Raw genomic sequence first — 18,479 nt, forward strand, 5'->3', positions numbered from 1 at the left:
GTTTATTTTGCAGTCATCTATAATAACACAATCATATTTCGTCAATAAATTCTTGCAGAGGTCCCTTAAGAGGGAATTCTAGTCTAGAAATTCCTTAAATAATATTTTTTTTTCATATTTCTTAAGTTTAGACTTTCAAGAATATACTCAAGAGAGGACTTTCCAAAAAAAAACAACATTGTTACTGAGTTATATTCATTTTAGTGATGCGATATCTAATCTAGTACTACATTGACACAAAACTTCAAACGCGTTTTTCTCGAAACCAGTTTTTTCAAAGTGACGTACACAAGCTCTACTGAAACGATTTATTCCAAATTTGATGAGAATAAATTCTTATACATCTCTCTATCGCATTTTTCTTAATTTCTTAATTGGTTTGTCTGAGATACATACCATAGCGGCATTTTTACTGATTCAAAATGTGTTCGTTTTTTTTGTTGGTTTCGGAATACCCGAAGGGCAGGAATCGTATACGCCATGGCACAACTTTTTTTAAACCCCCCTACTTTACTTGTAACATTTCCAATTTTGAATGTCAACTTCGGGCTCCGTATGAAAAAAGCCACATCCATATCGATTAAGGTATATGATCAGCCGCCTTTGCTTTTCTACCACTTACGAGTTTCATTCCAATGGTCGGACGTCTTCAAATCCATTTTAGAACAGTGCACACCATAGATTTAGGAAATCAACTGTTCTATCAACTCACGTCAGTTTGATGCATGGTGCTTGATTGATTTCGCTGAAAACAATTACACGATGCTCATATTAGCCACCTCACGGCGATCCTGTGTACAAAATAACAACTGAATTTGAGTTTGGTGGTTGGTTTTTAAAAATACGTTTATTTTACTGTAACGACATGAAGTTGCAATGAGGCGAAAAAGTCAAAGTGAGGAAGTATGAATTAACAATATGAATCAACCAAAGAATATGAAATACCGTCGTTCGGGAACACTTTTGACATTTTTTTAATTTTTTTCCTTGCTTTAAGATATAATTTTTGTGAGTGGATTTCAAATATGGGTACATATGTTTCACGTCCACATTGTGCGACATGTGTCATCGTGACATGTGACATTGATGCAAAATATGAGCTGAATTCATTGAGAAATGAAATGTTTGTTCACATAATAGCGATTAGCGACTTTAACATGCTTGTTTGGAGTGATACTTGTGACCAGTGCTTGGAAATATCTTTATCACATCAATCTTTTCAGCAGAATTTCCGGCCACATTCGATCATTATACCATTGCATTCGGGATACCGAAAATGAACCAACGCCAAACCTCACAATCACAGCAAGCCACTCACAGTTGATTCATCCAGTTTTTTTTCATTCTGTTTTTCGTTCTATTCTGCGTTCACGGAATGTGAGCAAAATAAATTATCCCTAGTTTTGTCATTCATTGACATTAACATACCAGTTCATTCACTATCAGCATCGTTCTCGGACACTGACGAAACGGAGAAATTCGTTGAGGAAGATAAGAAAGTACAGAATGCTCATAATAGTGACAATAAATTAAATTGTTCAAGGATGCAAGGTTTCCGTCTCAGTTAAATTGCTTTCATTTTACATAGTGAATATGCAGTTCCAAATCCACTTGTCAGAAATGCTTCAAAAGAAGAATTCCGATGTAAAAAATACCGTCTTGACTCAAATTTCAAACATTTAATTCTTTTTAAATTCTGAACCAGAGCTTGGAAATATTGAGCGTGTTAAGCAACATTGAAAATATATTTTTATCAGTGTAACGCGTTTATTTTGCTTGTCGATGCTACTGTCATTCATTCGACGGCAAACAAATTTACAACTGTGTTCATTCATATTCATTCTGTGCTCTCTGAGCTTTGCTCAAAGCTCGAGTCATGAGAATTCATTCACATTTATTCATTGCCATTGAATTGTCAGGAATGTTGTGACTGTTCATTTTCAGTATCCCGATATGTGTGTGATTTTCTCATTGAGTCAGTGCCTTGCTTATTCAGTTGCGGATTAGCGGATGAAATTGCCAACATCCAGCTTTGGCTGACACAGTTTGCATTCGCTGCTTGGATCGATTCTGCAGAATGCCCCCTCGCCGTCCAAGCCTAAGCAATCCTTAGCTGTGAGTGTGCATGCAGATCTTGTTCTTTTGTTGGCATTTCCGCTTGCGCCACCGATTTGCGTTGCCCTTTCGGAGTAACTTCAAAAACAACTGAATAAGCAAGGCACTGACTCAATGAGAAAATCACACACATATCGGGATACTGAAAATGAACAGTCACAACATTCCTGACAATTCAATGGCAATGAATAAATGTGAATGAACTTTCATGACTCGAGCTTTGAGGAAAGCTCAGAGAGCACAGAATGAATATGAATGAACACAGTTGTAAATTTGTTTGCCGTCGAATGAATGACAGTAGTATCGACAAGCAAAATAAACGCGTTACACTGATAAAAATATATTTTCAATGTTGCTTAACAAGCTCAATATTTCCAAGCTCTGCTTGTGACACATCAATTAGATCTGAAAGAGAGAATGTATTTTCTATGACAATCTTTGATTATTTATCGAGAGTTATAAGTTGTACGAGCAGTGGCGTCGAGTGAAGCTTTTGCACCCTGGCGGAAGAGCTGATTTGCACCCCCCTCCCTTCCACCAGAAAAGTAGGAACATTTGCACCCAGGGAAGAGTCGATTTGCACCACCACCACCCCGCCTCGACGATTAATGCAATTTTAAGATATTTGACATCCAAATTTTTTTATATCGATTTTCGGTGATTTTTTGTTTTTCCAAAAAAAAACTCAAATTTTAACGTTTGTGATTTTTCGATTTTCAAAAAAATTAAACTTTGACTGCTTTGCACCACTCTCCCTTAAGTCCGATTGAGTTGAAATTCGAAATAGGGTGTTTTTTCGAGGTGGTGAATATTTTGTATAGGGTAACTTATTGAAATTCGAGAAGACCATTTTCATTGGCACCTTAGTATACATAGAGAAGGCACAATGAGAGATGCGTTTCTCTTTTGCGTTAAAACGTTGCAGTGGTGCTGTTCTCTGAGTGCGAAAAGTGAAATGAGCGTCTGTAGGAGCGTTACGAAGCAGCGAACACTAAGTTTTTTTTAACTCTTTATTTTATATTTGCATCTCCTAAACTTTGATAACGATAACCGATCCAAAAGCTTTCTGAAAAACACTTCGCTCACAGAGAGTCTCTCAATGTGGTGAGAGAGAGAGAAAGTGTCAGTCATGTTAGGCTGCGGCTGTGTGTGAGAATGTAGCCGTACGAGTCGTGTACGATCGTGGGCTTGCAGCTGCATTGAGTTGTATTAGTGTGGGCAGCGTTGCCAATGCTCCAGTTTAAACTGGATTCTTCCAGTTTTTTTCCCTTGATCCAGTCAAACAGTTAAACCCTTAAATCTTCCAGTTTTTAAAATATTATCCAGTTTTATCCAGTTTTTTTATATGCGCGCTTCATTTTTACTAATTTTATGTAAAATAAATTCACAATGCATAAATATTATCCCTCCTATTCCTTGACCAATTTCAATCATACATTTTTGTTCGATCGATTTAAGGTGTATTACCTTAGATCGACCTTTCTTTTCTTATACACTCTCAGTGTTATTTCTCTCCTGCTTACTCTTACGAATTTAATACGGTGTGATGCCTACCCAGCAAGGGAAACCTGAGGTTTCTGTTCTAAACACAATATTTTCCGTTATCAATCGCGCGTACTCTGTATCAAACTTCTATTGCGACGGTGGAGAATTATCTCTTTCTTTACGTAATAGCGATGAATAACAACTATTACAACCGTCCTCCCTAGGGGATTCGGATCATCTGCTATGGTTCTAAATAGTTTCAAGTTCTTTTTCGGACATGTTACTATAGAGATCCACCATTCGCAGGTGAAGTTTCTTCTAGTCCACATTCTTATTGAGTGTGATAGATAGCAACGAAGGTGGTCAAAATAAACACTACAAAAATGCCAAAATTCGAGTTAGAAGGAAAATAACAGCGGATTGAGGTTAGGTTTGATGGAGTGATCTACAACCAGAAAACCTGTGAACCTCTTCTTCTTCTTCTTCTTCTTCTTCAATGGCACTAACGTTCCTAGAGGAACTTCGCCGTCTCAACGTAGTATTACTTGCGTCATTTTTATTTGTACTTAGTTGAGATTTCTATGCCAAATAACACGCCTTGAATGCATTCTGAGTGGCAAGCTCTAGAATACGCGTGATCACAGTGCAAGTCGGAGGAAATTTCTTTGACGAAAAATTCCCCCGACCAGAACGGGAATCGAACCCGAACACCCGGCATGTTAGTTATGACGCTAACCACTCGGCCAAGGGAGCACCACCTGTGAACCTCATACACCACAATTAATCAAGTTTTCAAGTTTTATCCGTATTTTTTAGAGGTTCTAGAAGGAAAGATCCTCAAATATTTTTTCACATTAATGTTCGAGTGGTGGGAATCGTTAATTTGATCTGCTTGAATGATTAACTAAGGGGTTTTTTTTATGAACTACATATAAATTCTACACGAAGCTTAGAAGGCAATTCTACTTCTAAAACTTTTAGATAAATCAAAGTCGAACTTCTTAAAATAAAAAGATTTTACAGAATACAGTTTTCTTCCAGTTTTTTCAAAAATATTATTGGCAATCCTGAGTGTGGGTACATTGTTTTTCCTCGCTCGGTTCGAACTCGTGTGCTTCGGGCTGGCAAAGTGGTTTGTCTCTTTTCGCCAGTTGTGCAATTAAGTTTTTGTTAGAGCTCGGATCCACTGTCACCGTAGCCTTGAGTGCGATTATAGTAGAGATGGGCAAAACAGTTCACTTTGATGAACGGTTCAGTCACTAACCGTTCATATAAGTGAATCAGTTCTGTTGAACCGTTCTTTCACTCTTTCGTCCAGTTATATTAAGAAAAACATAGAATGTTAGCTGAAACCCAACATCAATAGACAGCTATTAATTGATATCGTTGAATTCATATTTTTGAAATTTAGTGGGGAAAGATGAGCTGCTTCTTCTTTAAAAGTCGCAAACTGTATGTGAAAACATGGTTATCGGCCGACATTTGATGCGCACAAAATATGTGCAATTTTTCATATTTTCTGTTTGGTCAACACATAGGTTCCATGTAAGAACATTTTTCATAATGTTCATTTAGAGAAAAAAATCAGCAGCGATCTTCACTCACAATCAATCGTACAAACAATTACGATAACTCGTACACGCAATAGGCCATGCAATGGATTGAAAGCAACGAAAAACCTTTCTGCTCAATTTGCCCTCACTAGTAGATTTCATGTTTACCTAATTCATTCATCGCCCCAGCTTCCCCCAGATTTTTTTTCTGATGATCAGTAAGTATATGAATGTTTCGCGGAATTGAAAAAATACATGAAATTGAAAATATACAGCTTCGGTTTTAAAACTACGAAAATCTAATTCAATGTTTAACCCAAAATTGAGTATACATCAACAAAATAAACCCTGCGTTATATGCATTTTGCTCGTAAATAACAATATCGTTTTATTTTTCTTACAAGCATAATCGTTCTATTGATTCCGTCCAGCGCAAATCAGTTCAGCTGCACTCGTTCGTTCACAAACAATTTGCCCGCAAATACTTCGTTCTCAAACAGTTCACTCTCAATCAGTTCTTTCCCATACAGTTCATTCGCAAACGGTTCACTCTCAATCAGTTCACTCTCAATCAGTTCACTCACAAACATTTCTTTCGGAATCAGTTCGTTCACAAACCGTTCGCTCGCAATCAGTTCATGGGAAGAACTACCATTCTTTGAAAAAGAACGACCGTCCGTTCACTCTTTTCGGCGAACTAGTTCTTTCGTACCGTTCGTGAACGGTTTGCCCATCTCTAGATTATAGTGGTGCGGAACACATACGAGGATTTGATTGTACGATGACTGGCGAGGGGGGTAGACTATTTAGTTCGTTCTATGCGGGCGGGGCGAGGGAACATTGGCGGTCGCACCGGTACATTACTGTGTAGTTGTTTACTTCTCGCGATTGCACGCGATTCGTGCGGCTACAGTTTTGCACTCATGGTTTCATGGTTTTTCAAAACCTTTTCAGATTTCCCAAAAATAACTCCGTCGTCGCAACTAAAGTTCGATAGAGAGTATGCGTGAGGAACATACCTTAGGTCCGATTGATTTTAGAGGAGGTTACCTTCTTGGGTTTCCGAAAAATAACTCTCCATCGTCGCGATTAAGTTCGACAAAAATATATGTGATTCACAATAAAGTGTGTAACCGGTCCACTTGTTTCATAGGGTTTCCTTTTCAGGATACCAAAAGATAATCTCTAATCTCGCTTGACATTTCGCGGATACATGATCACATCACTTACCTCAGTGAATCCTGATACTAACCTCCCCCTGCTAACAATCATCCCTTTCTTGATAAACGCTAGGGAACCACGCTATAGAGGCGACCCTTCTGGCCTTCGGGCGGCGAATATCATAACATTCTTTTCCTTTCCTTGGTGACTGTAAGGACGTGGCCGGCGTCGTTATTGGCCATTTAAAGCTCGAATCACCGGAACTTGCACAATGAGAATGATTTGCAACTCCCAAGCGTCATTCTGTGTGTTCTTTGTGCAATTTCGCAGGTTCAGGTCAATCACGGAGAGCAACTACGAATTGTTCAGTCTACCAAAGCTCAAGCTCAGAAAATAGCAGCTTACCCTGGGCAACGATTGTTATTCGCTTTCGGAATTTCAAAAAAACACGTCCGTCGTTGATAGTTACCCACTTATACATGATATGTTAACATAAAAAAGGTTAATCAGACTAATTGTAACACAATATAATTACACAACATATGTGCATATAGTCTTAAACAAATCAGTTTCGATAAAACACTAGTTCTCAAAGCCTTACATTTGAGCCGACACCTGCTTGATAACTAATTATAGAACACTCATATTTGAATGCTTCTTGTGACATATGATTGACATGTTTTCATCTAATTCGATGTCTACATAAATAGTGACTATTGTTAGGATTATTCGAGCCAACAGGGGATGCTTTGTCGATATTTACGTATTTGCCTCGCGAGGTAAAATTAAATTTGAGCCAATAACTTAGCATGATGTCCTGTTTCCGTTGATCGAAACAAATAGGATAAACTGCCACTGCGAACGTTTATTTTTTTATGAAATGCAAAATGCATCCCTAACAACCCATTTTCGGAACACTTTATATAAAACCACGTTGGTATCAAAATATGGTTCATTAAGTAATGGATCAACCACATTTGCCTGTGTTTCAGATTTAGGTTGACATATTGAAAAGCTAATTTCGCTCAACTATTAATTAATGATTAATGATAGATTTCTATATTTTCAGGAAAAAACACAAAAGAAAAATTTTTCGTCACTATTTTGAAGGAATTCTTCCTTGAATTCTGCTTCTTCTAATGCGGTGCAAATGTTTATCGTTTACTATTTTGACCATTTCATTCCACCGAATTATCGTTTTAGTGATGTTTTTGGTCACTTTAACTTCAGTTTTCTCTTCATAATTGCCCAGTATTTCTGAATTGGTCTGAACAGAGGTTCACCAATTGGGTGAGTTGAGGATTTTCGGAATAAATTGGATCTCTGTACTATGTACAGTGTGGCGCATAAGTCACGCAACGCTCTCTGAAGGAAAAAAAAATAACGATCGCGCTGCAACTATCGAGCGTGTTGGTTCCTAAGCGGTTCAGTTGTCGACTTTGTATCGTTTTTTATTAGACAATAAAGATTTTGTATCGTGAGACATTTTTCATACGAATTTTTTTTTTGTGCAAATCGATTGCGTGGCTTATGCGCCACCCTGTACTGTAATGACAGCTCGCAACATCTAGCCAAAACATTTCACAGGGCAATCGTGAGATCGAATGAACGGTAAAATTCGCTTCTGGAGACACTCCTTCTTGTGTCCGAGTTTTTCTTTATCCAATTTGTTTATTTCAGGCTCAGCATTTTATCTGTGATAGAGCCGAATTTCATTTGTGTACATGTCACATGTTTATCATATCTATAATTAGCATATTACACAGTTGCCATTTTTCAGCGTAAGAGTATTCCCTTCTATACCATTTTGCATATGGTACATTTACACAGTAGCCATTTAGGCGTAAGAGTATTCCTTCTGATCTTCCATTATCCAGTTAGACCACCAGACAGCGGAGACAGTTGATTGATCATTGTCGAGTTATTAATAAATAGTACAGCAGCCCGATGTGTCTTGCAGAGCAGAGCAGTTGTATGGATGAATCGATCTTATTTCGATCGTGGATCGATTTCCATCGCTGATGATTGTTGCGTGGACGAAGTTATTCTGTAACAACACAAAGATGATCAATGAGGGCCCTGAGTTTTGAACTCACGATCGATCGCTTACTAAGCGATCGTGCAACCAATGTGGCTACGGAGACCCCCTCCGAATAAATTGTCTTCTCTGTGATGAACACTTTAGTTTCCTGGTCGCTACTTCATATGGTTGCCAGACTATAAATTTCGTGCGAATTGATCACCAAACACGAACTTGTATTTTGCGGGAACATCTCCTGTAGCCGTTGTCATGTAACATTTTTATCCTTCAGATAGGTTTCATCATTCATAAGCAAAAATTCGTCGAGTTTGATCACTAGCTGATCGCACTGATTCCGGACACGAAATACTACATGAGCTGAAATTTCCCGGGATTTTTCAACAGATGACGCCACTAAAAAATGAACAAGATTCATTTCTAGAGGTTACGTGTGAAGTTTCATGACATTTCGTTAATTTGTTCACAAACTATAGTTGTTTAAGTGTCACTAATTGAGTATACGTATAACAAAATGGAAAAAGAGGAATATCGTATTTTGATCAAACATTGTTTTTTGATGGGAAAAATTCCTGAACAATCAATGCAGTGGTTGACGAAATGTTATTCCACTTTTGCTCCACCGAGCACAACAGTTTATCGGAGGTTTAGTAAATTTAAAATGGACCGTATAAGCACCGCAGATGCATCTCGCTCTGGAAGGCCAGAAGAGGCTACGAATCCAGAAATTATAAAACAAGTGCATCGACTCGTTTTGAACGATCGTAAAGTGAAGTTACGCGAGTTGGCCCGTCGACCAAAAACAGCGGCGTTGATGATTCAACAGCCGGTTTGGCGTTGTTGAAGCATAATCGAGTGGACTTATTTCGACGTTTTGTGACAACTGATGAAACGTGAATCCATTACCATACTCCTGAGTCCAATAGGCAGTCTGTAGAGTGGCTGATAAGCCACGAAAGCCGGCCAAAACGACCAAAAGACCAACAGTCGGCCGGGAAGGTTTTAGCCTCTGTTTTTTTAAATGCACATGGCATAATCTTCATCGATTGCCTATAGAAGCGGAAAACAATTACCGGAGAGCATTATACAGCGTTATTGGACAAACTGACGGAATAAAGTAAAAACGGCCCCATATGGCGAAGAAAAAAGTTCTGTACCATCACGACAACGCACGTCCTTAAAAGCGATGGCCAAGTTGGACCAATTACGATTCCAATTGGTTGCTCACCCACCATATTGTCAAGACTCGAAATGTGATGATTGGGTTATTTCTCGCAATTTTCCATGGATGCTAATAAATATAGAGCACATTTATCCGCGGCAAAATAGTTTAATTTACAATTGTGCTTGAAATCAATTTCTTACCTTTCAACCCTAAGGTTTGAAAAGTTAAATTGAATTACCCGAACCACCGTTGGGCAATGAACCAGAAGTTGTTTTTGGTATTGGCGTTTGAGCTGGTTAGAAGTTTATCGGTGGCAGAACTAAGTTTCTCTTTATTTGTCGATTAAAGCAAGCAAAAACTCTCCAACGACTGAGGCGGCTATTGCTGCTGTATATAACTTTGAAACAAATCAGCAGCGAATGTTCCGAACAGACCATTTAATGTTAGATCAACACATCTCTCACATCCTTCCACGTTGTATCATCCACTTTGCTCTTCAAACGAACCCGGCCAAATATAGTGACATCAGTTCGATAGCAGATGGATTCAACTTCGAGCTAGGGAAAGTAGGAATATCCTGCTTACTGCCTGGTCGCGCTTCCGGTTACGCTCCTCTTCCTCGAAATTAAATTATCTACGGCTTTCACTGCTTGGTTGTGGACTGCTGAATTTGTTTACATACGTGATTTCCCTCCACTGGAAAATTATCTGCAGTTCCTGAGCTTGACCACATGAAAAATCGAATCGAATTCATTTACGTTGATTCATTCAGACTTTTTTCAAAACAAAAACAGGAAGTGGGTTATATCTGTGGTATAACCGCAAGCGTGACGTAGGACTATCGTAGATTTAGTGATCATTTGTTTGAAGTTGTATCTGAATCAATTCATAATGAATGGATGAATGAATAAATTGCAAGATTGCTGAATGTTCTTGTAAATCTGTGAGCAGATGAGTATATGTATAAAATTATCATATATATTTAGAAAACTTCAATTGAACTCTTCCAAAGTTGTGGAGTGCTCCTGAAAAGAACCGGCTTGGTGTTATGTGGACCTGAAATGAGTGATTGCCAGGTGGTTTGATTGGTGAGCCCATGTTCGAAACAAAACAATTAGTATAAATAAAGTCATAACAAGATTTATGTAAATGTGTGTGTATGGGTATGTGTATGTGGTGGGTGCTCCGATGCATCAAACGGAACCAATTTTCTGGCCAGGTGATGAATCTCTCGATCCCTCGATCCCTCGCCGTCCAGCACGTCCAGCTCGTTCCGCTTGTTCAGCTCGTTCAATAACGATGTTGTCTTGTCGATGTTCTCACGAAAAATGAATGCGTTTCACCACCAGAATATCGCTTAAGTATGCTTTTTGTCCGTGATTGAATCGAAAGAAGGTGTGGTTTACGATGGCAATTTGGAAGGCAAACTAGAGGCGAATGAACTCTCTGAGTTTGAAACGGCGACTGAGCAATAATCGATTGAAAATTATGTTTTTCGCGATGCGGAACATTTTCCGTTGCACGCGCATCCAATATTGGAAACGAACATTTCCTACTGATGGGGAAGAATAATCTTCAGAAGCTTTCCTGCTAATTGAACTTGATTGAAAAATCAAAAAACAAATGTATTTGGTCGCAGTGTTATATGTTAGAAAACATTTAAAAAAAAACTCTTTCGGATGAATGTATTTTTCAATTCCCAGGGGAACTGGCAGATTATTTTTCAGCAAAAATAACATTTTCTCAGATTCTCTTCGATACTCGAAGGCCACCAGTGGTTAATGCTAACTCGATAAGCACCTGTTAATTGCACTTGATTGAAAAATCACAAATCCAAATGTATTTGGTCGCATATGTTATATGTTAGAAAACATTTGAAAAAAACTCTTTTGCATGAATGTATTTTTCAATTCCCATGGGGAACTGGCAGATTATTTTTCAACAACGACAATATGTTTCCTGAATCTTCTCGATGCTGGATGGCATTTAAACGAAAGAATTTCCGCACGTATATATGTGTGTGTGGCGGCTGCTTCGATGTCTCAAAAGGAACCGTTTGTGGCATCACTCTCCTCCTGATGGATTCCCTTCTGGCCTAATGTGCACCAAAAGTCTCTTGGTGACACCGTTCATCAGCGCTTTCATGATGAACTTCAACACAACAGCGACAACATGCTCCAACCGCTGTTCAATTATAACTGAGTGGACTTCCGAGCGGCGCTCGCTTATATACCGATTGGTGATTTCAATAGCCTGTTTTGATAGCAATTTTAAGGCTATTGAAACAAGTTTTTGGATGAAAAGGTAACAAGTATATAACGGGTAGACATTTTATCTTTCGAATGAAGTGTTCATCATACCGTTTCGTTCAGTTATTTAGAAGCTATTAACGCTCAAAATCTCGGTCTCCGGCGTAACGCTTTCGTTTTCGAAACTTTGATTTTACACCCCGGTATAGAAATGAAAGACGTAGTCCTACGTCAAAAAATCTATTTTATAGGAGAATGTTTATTACCAGCAAAAGAATCTTTCCTTATAATAGTTGTGCAGGAATACTGCTTGAATGGCTCTGACGTTTCCAGAGGAACTGTTGCCGTCTCAATGTAGGTATTACTTGTGTCATTTTTATTATTACATAGTTTAGATTTCTTCTACCAAAAACACGCTTTGAATGTTTTCTGAATGACATGCTGGCAATTGTGTGGGGATTATATCCTTTCAACGTAAGCAGTGACTGTCAATAGGGTTGACTTACAAACTCCATTCAGATGATCCAATTTTTTTGAGTACGCGTTCAAGCATTTCGAGAATCCCTGTCTTCAATATTGACAATCGAAACGAAAATTGATAGCTTCGATGAAAAAAATAGATTAAGGACCTGTAATTGACGTCTAAGCTAGCCAACACATCTTGTATTGGCACATTCGTTTATTACTCTCTGACCTGAAAGTAGTTCCCTAATTAAGATCTGGGGAAAAGATACACCTCGCGAAACCATCCTGCTGGATGATGTGATAACCTTGGCATTCCCATGATCAAGTGGAGTCATCAGCACAATTCATCTCCGTTCCTTTTTAGAAACTAAAAAAAAATCATTCAAATTCGATTAGGTGTGGTCGTATTTATTATGATATAAACTTTGATGGGCAAGTGATCACTACCGTTGGGATCCAGTATTACATTCCATTTGCATTCTAATTATAGTGTTTTCGACCAAGTGAGAGCAAAGTGAAAGTATTCGGTTTATCAGCAGGTTCACGTGTCGTTTCCACAAGGATCATCCACCCTCTGCCATTTTTTTTGCAGAAAATATACATATAGCGGTGGTTTCAAAAAAGCTTTCAATGCGTTCGATTTATCCAAATCAAGCATGGTACATTGACTATCTCTCCATGGATTCGAAGGCCTTCGACACATAGTGGAACATGGATGAGATTTCGTTCCAACGCGAATTGCACTTTAATAATCTAACGACAAATTAAACTTATATCTTATATCGTGCACAAAATTCTTTAAGATTTCGGTTTCGATTTTTTTTTATTATTCAAAAGGTGGATGCTTCTGAGAGTCTTAAGCTATGTTAATCATCGATCATGTTTCTACTTGCTGCAATTACGGCCATCATACCCTCCCGGATCGCATGGCAGCTTCTAATTATGTAGCCTGGATCCATTCTCTCCAGGCTGGTTTGTCTGAGGCTTGCTGTACTCGGGTGGCGTTTAGAACAGTCCTTGACCTTCGTGACGCGCCATACTACGTAATCCAGTGGATCCTCCACCCAGAAAGTCAGACTGTTCCTGCAACTACTTCTGAATGCGGTGCGAGCCCAATCTGATGTTGAAAAACATTTGGTTTCGGGTCGTACTGATGTTTTTATTTAAAGGAGAACATACTTAAGGAAAACCCCTTTGTAGATCTTCGTGTTTACTTTGTAGCCCCCTGGAATGAACATCGGATTATTTTTATTTTTGCCGTCTGAAGACACCAATTCAAACACTATAACGATAGTAGGATGCATGGTCAGATAGACGTTTTTATGCTCGTTGGTCATGTCTTTCACTCGAAGAGAACTAATAAAATTCTGGAAATTGTGGATTTTATCGCTTGAGGAAGTTTAAAATTTCCTTATATCGCTCGTAGCTCCCGGAAGCGGTTGGTAATTATTCAAACTTCGCCCGCAGTCTTCCTTTACGATCTTCCGTGCCGTAACTGGATTCACCTGAATTTTCCTTTCTGCTGGCAGCGATAACCCTCGGAATCTGAGCTGTGGCCACTTTCACAGATAGTTGTCCTTTCGTTTCTCGGTTCAAAACCCTTTTCACGGCCCATCGGTGCACTCCCACGGCGATTGAAATGTTTTTTGCGGCATTTGAGCTTGGGACAAATGATCAATACGCTGTCACTTGGTCATGGTGCAACTGTCAGACTAAGGAAATCAACTTCTGTTACTCGTAGTCTATTATGATATGATTTATAGCTTACGTGCATGCAAATAAAACCAAAACATTGTATGCACAGGTGATACGGGAACCTTATTTGTTCGACGATGCGAACATTATTACGCATACGGTATCCATTTCTGGAATTTATGTCTAGAGCATCTTTCCAATCAATGTGCGTATGCCGTTGATGATTCGGGAGATTTAATAGATTATGATCGTTAAGTTATCACTACTGTTAGGATCCTAGAATATATTACACTTGCAATCTTTGGGGGGGTAAAAATATAAGTGCTGCTTTCCCAGTGTTCATGAGCAAGACCTTCGTTCATTTGCCATGAACTGAGAACCCTTGATGATTCATTGATGTCTCAATAACTTGCCCTATCAGTAAAATGGTGATGGGATTTGGCTACCCTGGATGATATTATGTATCGGACAATAACATGAATCTACATGATGATGCATTGACGCAGGCAATAGCATTGGCATTGATATAACGAAAAAAAACTAATACTTTATAGACTACTTCTTCCTCTTGTTGCGGATGTTACGTTGAACACTATTTTTTCTTTCATTGTACAAGCAGTGCGTGTTATAGAAAACCAATAAAACGAAATTTGAAACTAATCAACTAGGCTCAACGGTAACAGAGATGCGTTCAGCATACGAGCGGCTACATGAAGCAATTGACAAAAATGACCGCCGAATACAATTATTTGTGTAATAACACGTTACCAATCAGACTTATCGTAGAAGTTACAATAAATAAAGTATGTCTCAATGTTTCTAGGCTATATACATTGGGTTGGGGGAGAAGAAATGTCGTATATTGTCAGTATGTGGCAACACTTAAACATGTCTTGTGTTGTACTTATCGCATCGGGTCATACTATACGGCTATTTAAAGACGACAATCTGTGCTACAAGTGTCGTTTTGACAATGTTGTGATTGTCCTTTTCAGTCTCAAGTTATAGCGCGTCAAAGATGGAGTCCACCAAGCAAGAAATTCGCCATATTTTACGTTATTACTGCCTGCGAGGTAAAACTGCAACGAAGGCAGCCGAAAAATTTCGTGTAGTTTATGGACCCGATACTGTAACGATTCGCACAGCACAGCGTTGGTTTGATCGATTTCGTTCTGGTGTAGTGGCTGATACACCCCGTACTGGTAGGCCAATCGTCGTGGAAACCTATAAAATCGTTGAAATCATCCAAGTAGACCGGTGAGCACTCGCTCGATTGGCCAGGAACTGGGTATAGACCATAAAACCGTTTGGAACCATTTGCAGAAGATTGGATTCCAAAAAAGCTGGATGTATGGGTGCCACACGAGTTGACGCAAAAAAAATCTTTTAGACTGAATCAACGCCTGTGATGCACTGCTGAAACGGAACGAACCCGACCCATTTTTAAAGAAGATGGTGACTGATGATGAAAAGTGGATCACGTACGACAACTTAAAGCGAAAAAAATTGTCGTCGAGCCCGGATTGACGGCCAGTAAGGTTTTGCTGTGTTTGGTGGGATTGGAAGGGAATCATCCACTATGAGCTGCTCAACTATGGCCAGACCCTCAACTCGGTTCTCTACTGTGAGCAACTTGACCGTTTGGAGCAGGCGATTGACCAGAAGCGGCCAGAAATGATCAATAGGAATGGTGTTGTATTCCACCAGAACAACGCTCGGCCTTACACATTTTTGATGACCCTCCAGAAGCTACGGGAGCACGGATGGGATGTCCTATTGCACCCACCGTATAGTCCGGTCCTGGCTCCAAGTGATTATCATCTCTTCCGGTCCATGCAAAACACTCTTGGTGATACTAAGTTGGCCTCAAAAAAGGCTTACGAAAACTGGCTGTCTGAGTTTTTTGCAAATAAGGAGGGGGGGGGGATATTTTTAGGGGGGGGGGGGATTTGGATAATGAAGTTGCCTTCTAAATGGCAACAAGTTTGCGAACAAAACGGCGCATATTTGACTTAAATTGGATAATTTTGAGTATGTTAAATGAAGCGTCAAATTTCGATCAGAAATACGACATTTCTTTTTCCCCAACCCTATATTATTATTTTCCTTAGCAAAACAGAAAGTGATCAATGCATCAGCTACCCGAACTTGATCGGCAAATTTAACAATTTTGTATCCGTGCAAATATTTCATTGCCCATTTTTTTCCAGATGCGACATCGATTACGTTCAAAATCACAAACCAAAATTCATTCGACCGGTCTGCGCAACAATGGATTCTTGCTAAAATAAATCGAGAATAGGGAAGTGCGACGCTGATAATAATGAAAATATTATTTTCAAACTCACAACAATCATACGAAGTAAAGTTTAATGCAACGCAATAATGATAACAACCTGCGACAAAGCCAAATCTGATATGGATGCGAACAAAAAAACCAATAATGCAGAAAATGTCTAACTGGAGAAAAAACTGTAAAAAGAGGTAAGTTTATCGAAGAAAAAGAACCATTGTGTATCATATGACTCATTTGTGGTATTGCAATACATTAAATTCTATTATTTCATCACAGGAATATTTCAACTGTCTTTTTGTGGAAATTTGTCATTTGTTCAAATATGATTGTTTTTCTCCCAGACGCTCATTACGTTCAATATCGAAATAAACAATCAACCCCATTACAATATGTATATCCTCTCGTGTTCCAAATTAAATGCTTTAAGGAAAAAAACCATCGTTCGTTTTGTCGCTATAAATATGACAAATCGAATCATCGTTCAATATGATTTTACATGGAGTAAAGTACCATAACAGAAACACACGATTAGTTGTGTAGGAAACAACTTCATAACATGCAACTTACGTGTAATGAAAATTCTTGAATTCGTCCATTTCTTTGCGGTGCCGGGGAAGCCGTATTTATAAAAATGAAAAAAAAACCGTTCGAATAGGAATGTACATTGAGTGTGTCCAAAGTCACCGCGAACATGGGCAATAAAATATGGCAAAGAATTATTGATTCCCAAGTGCACGATTGTAACGAGCTTTCCACCATCGTTACCTTTGCCTTTAATCTAAAATTGTCCAGTTGGGTCGATTGCTTATGATATATGCGAGTGTCGTGTCTCGAAAATATGAGGTTATTTACTACGAAACCAGCTGCTGATTGAATAACGAATTTGTCGTGCTCGTTGATTAAATGTGCAAAAAAACAGTCAGGTTTCCATTACTATGCTCTTCAACCACAGTAATGTTTGTCCTAAGTCATATATTTGTACGAAGATAGATGAAAGAGCTGGTAGATGTAGAATGAAACATGTAGGTCACAACTTAAAGCGAGTTATGCAATGTTATCCTACACAATCATTTTTTATTCATTCTTAATTCTATTTTTTCGTATGTTTATTTAGCCCTAAACCTATATTTTTTTATTTGTCATATTTTCAAAAATATCATATACTAGATTGTTGTTCTATTGAAATACCGATATTATTGACTGCATTGCCTTCATGAATAGTCACTCACTACTTCCGTTACAATTGAATAATTAATTCATTATCATTAACATTATTAACATTTAGTAACATTATTATCATTATTATATTATTGATTGAAAAGAATTAACACTCATTGGAGTAATAAAGATTAAACATCGTCTGTTTGGAGAAGTTTTATTATTATTATTGCAGCTGAAGCTTCGTATATTTGTAGCTTTCCGAAAAATTTTAGACCAGTACACTTTTTTCTGTCTTTACGGTACATAATTCAGAATTTAGATCAACAGAAAAATCGGCTGACTTGTGACTTTTGAACCGTAAAGATTTTTGATATGTTATGAAAAGAATATAAGAAAGAAAGGATCTTTTTTTTCGACACATAAAAATCATGAAAACATTTTTTTTTCTAAATTTTCATCTAAAGGTCATTTGGGATGCAGTATGTAATTTTTCTAGAGAGTTCATTCAAATAATTTACTGAATTAAGTGCTAGTGAAAAACTTCGCTTCATGAAACAACATTCACATCCGCAACACGATCTGATTTTCGGTTCGATGGATTTTGACGCTGCGGCTTTACCGAAGATCGCAACAAACCGGAACCATGTCAACTTCTACGCATGGATTTTGGAGAATGCCATACGCCCCGTTGATTGGGACAGATTGTACTCAATCCTTCAACTAACTCGATTCGTGGTTGTCCTTTTCCAATTTCGTGGGCACCCCGTGCTCGCCAGGTCCTGCTCCACTTAGTCTAACCATCTCGTTCGCTATGCTCCTCGTCTTCTGCCTGCCGGATTCCCGATGAACACAATTTTTGCAGGATATGAACACAATTTTTGCTGGTTTGCAGGATACTGGGTTGCATGAGCTAGTGGTTCATCCTTAGCCTCCATACGCCTTCCTCCTGCTCATCGTCGAAGATGGTTCTTAACACACGTCGTTGAAAGACTCCGAGTGCTCGCAAATTCTCTTTGAGTATTATCCACGTCCCATGCCCGTAGAGGACAACCGGTTATATGAGCGTTTTGTACAGGGAACATTTCGCACGATTGCT

At 38.6% G+C, this 18,479-nt stretch overlaps 1 protein-coding gene across 9 annotated transcripts in view; it reads left to right on the forward strand.

Moving 5' to 3' along the window:
• Window positions 1–18,479, forward strand: part of LOC129764288 (uncharacterized) — a 193,166-nt gene that overhangs the window by 28,159 nt on the left and 146,528 nt on the right. For all 9 annotated transcript variants that reach the window (XM_055763209.1, XM_055763215.1, XM_055763216.1 and 6 more), the window contains exon 2: window positions 16,137–16,410. The gene's annotated coding sequence lies outside the window, so the exon portion shown is untranslated. The remainder of the gene's footprint in view (window positions 1–16,136; window positions 16,411–18,479) is intronic.

This window comes from Toxorhynchites rutilus, chromosome 2, assembly GCF_029784135.1.
Source record: "Toxorhynchites rutilus septentrionalis strain SRP chromosome 2, ASM2978413v1, whole genome shotgun sequence".
NCBI lineage: Eukaryota > Metazoa > Arthropoda > Insecta > Diptera > Culicidae > Toxorhynchites > Toxorhynchites rutilus.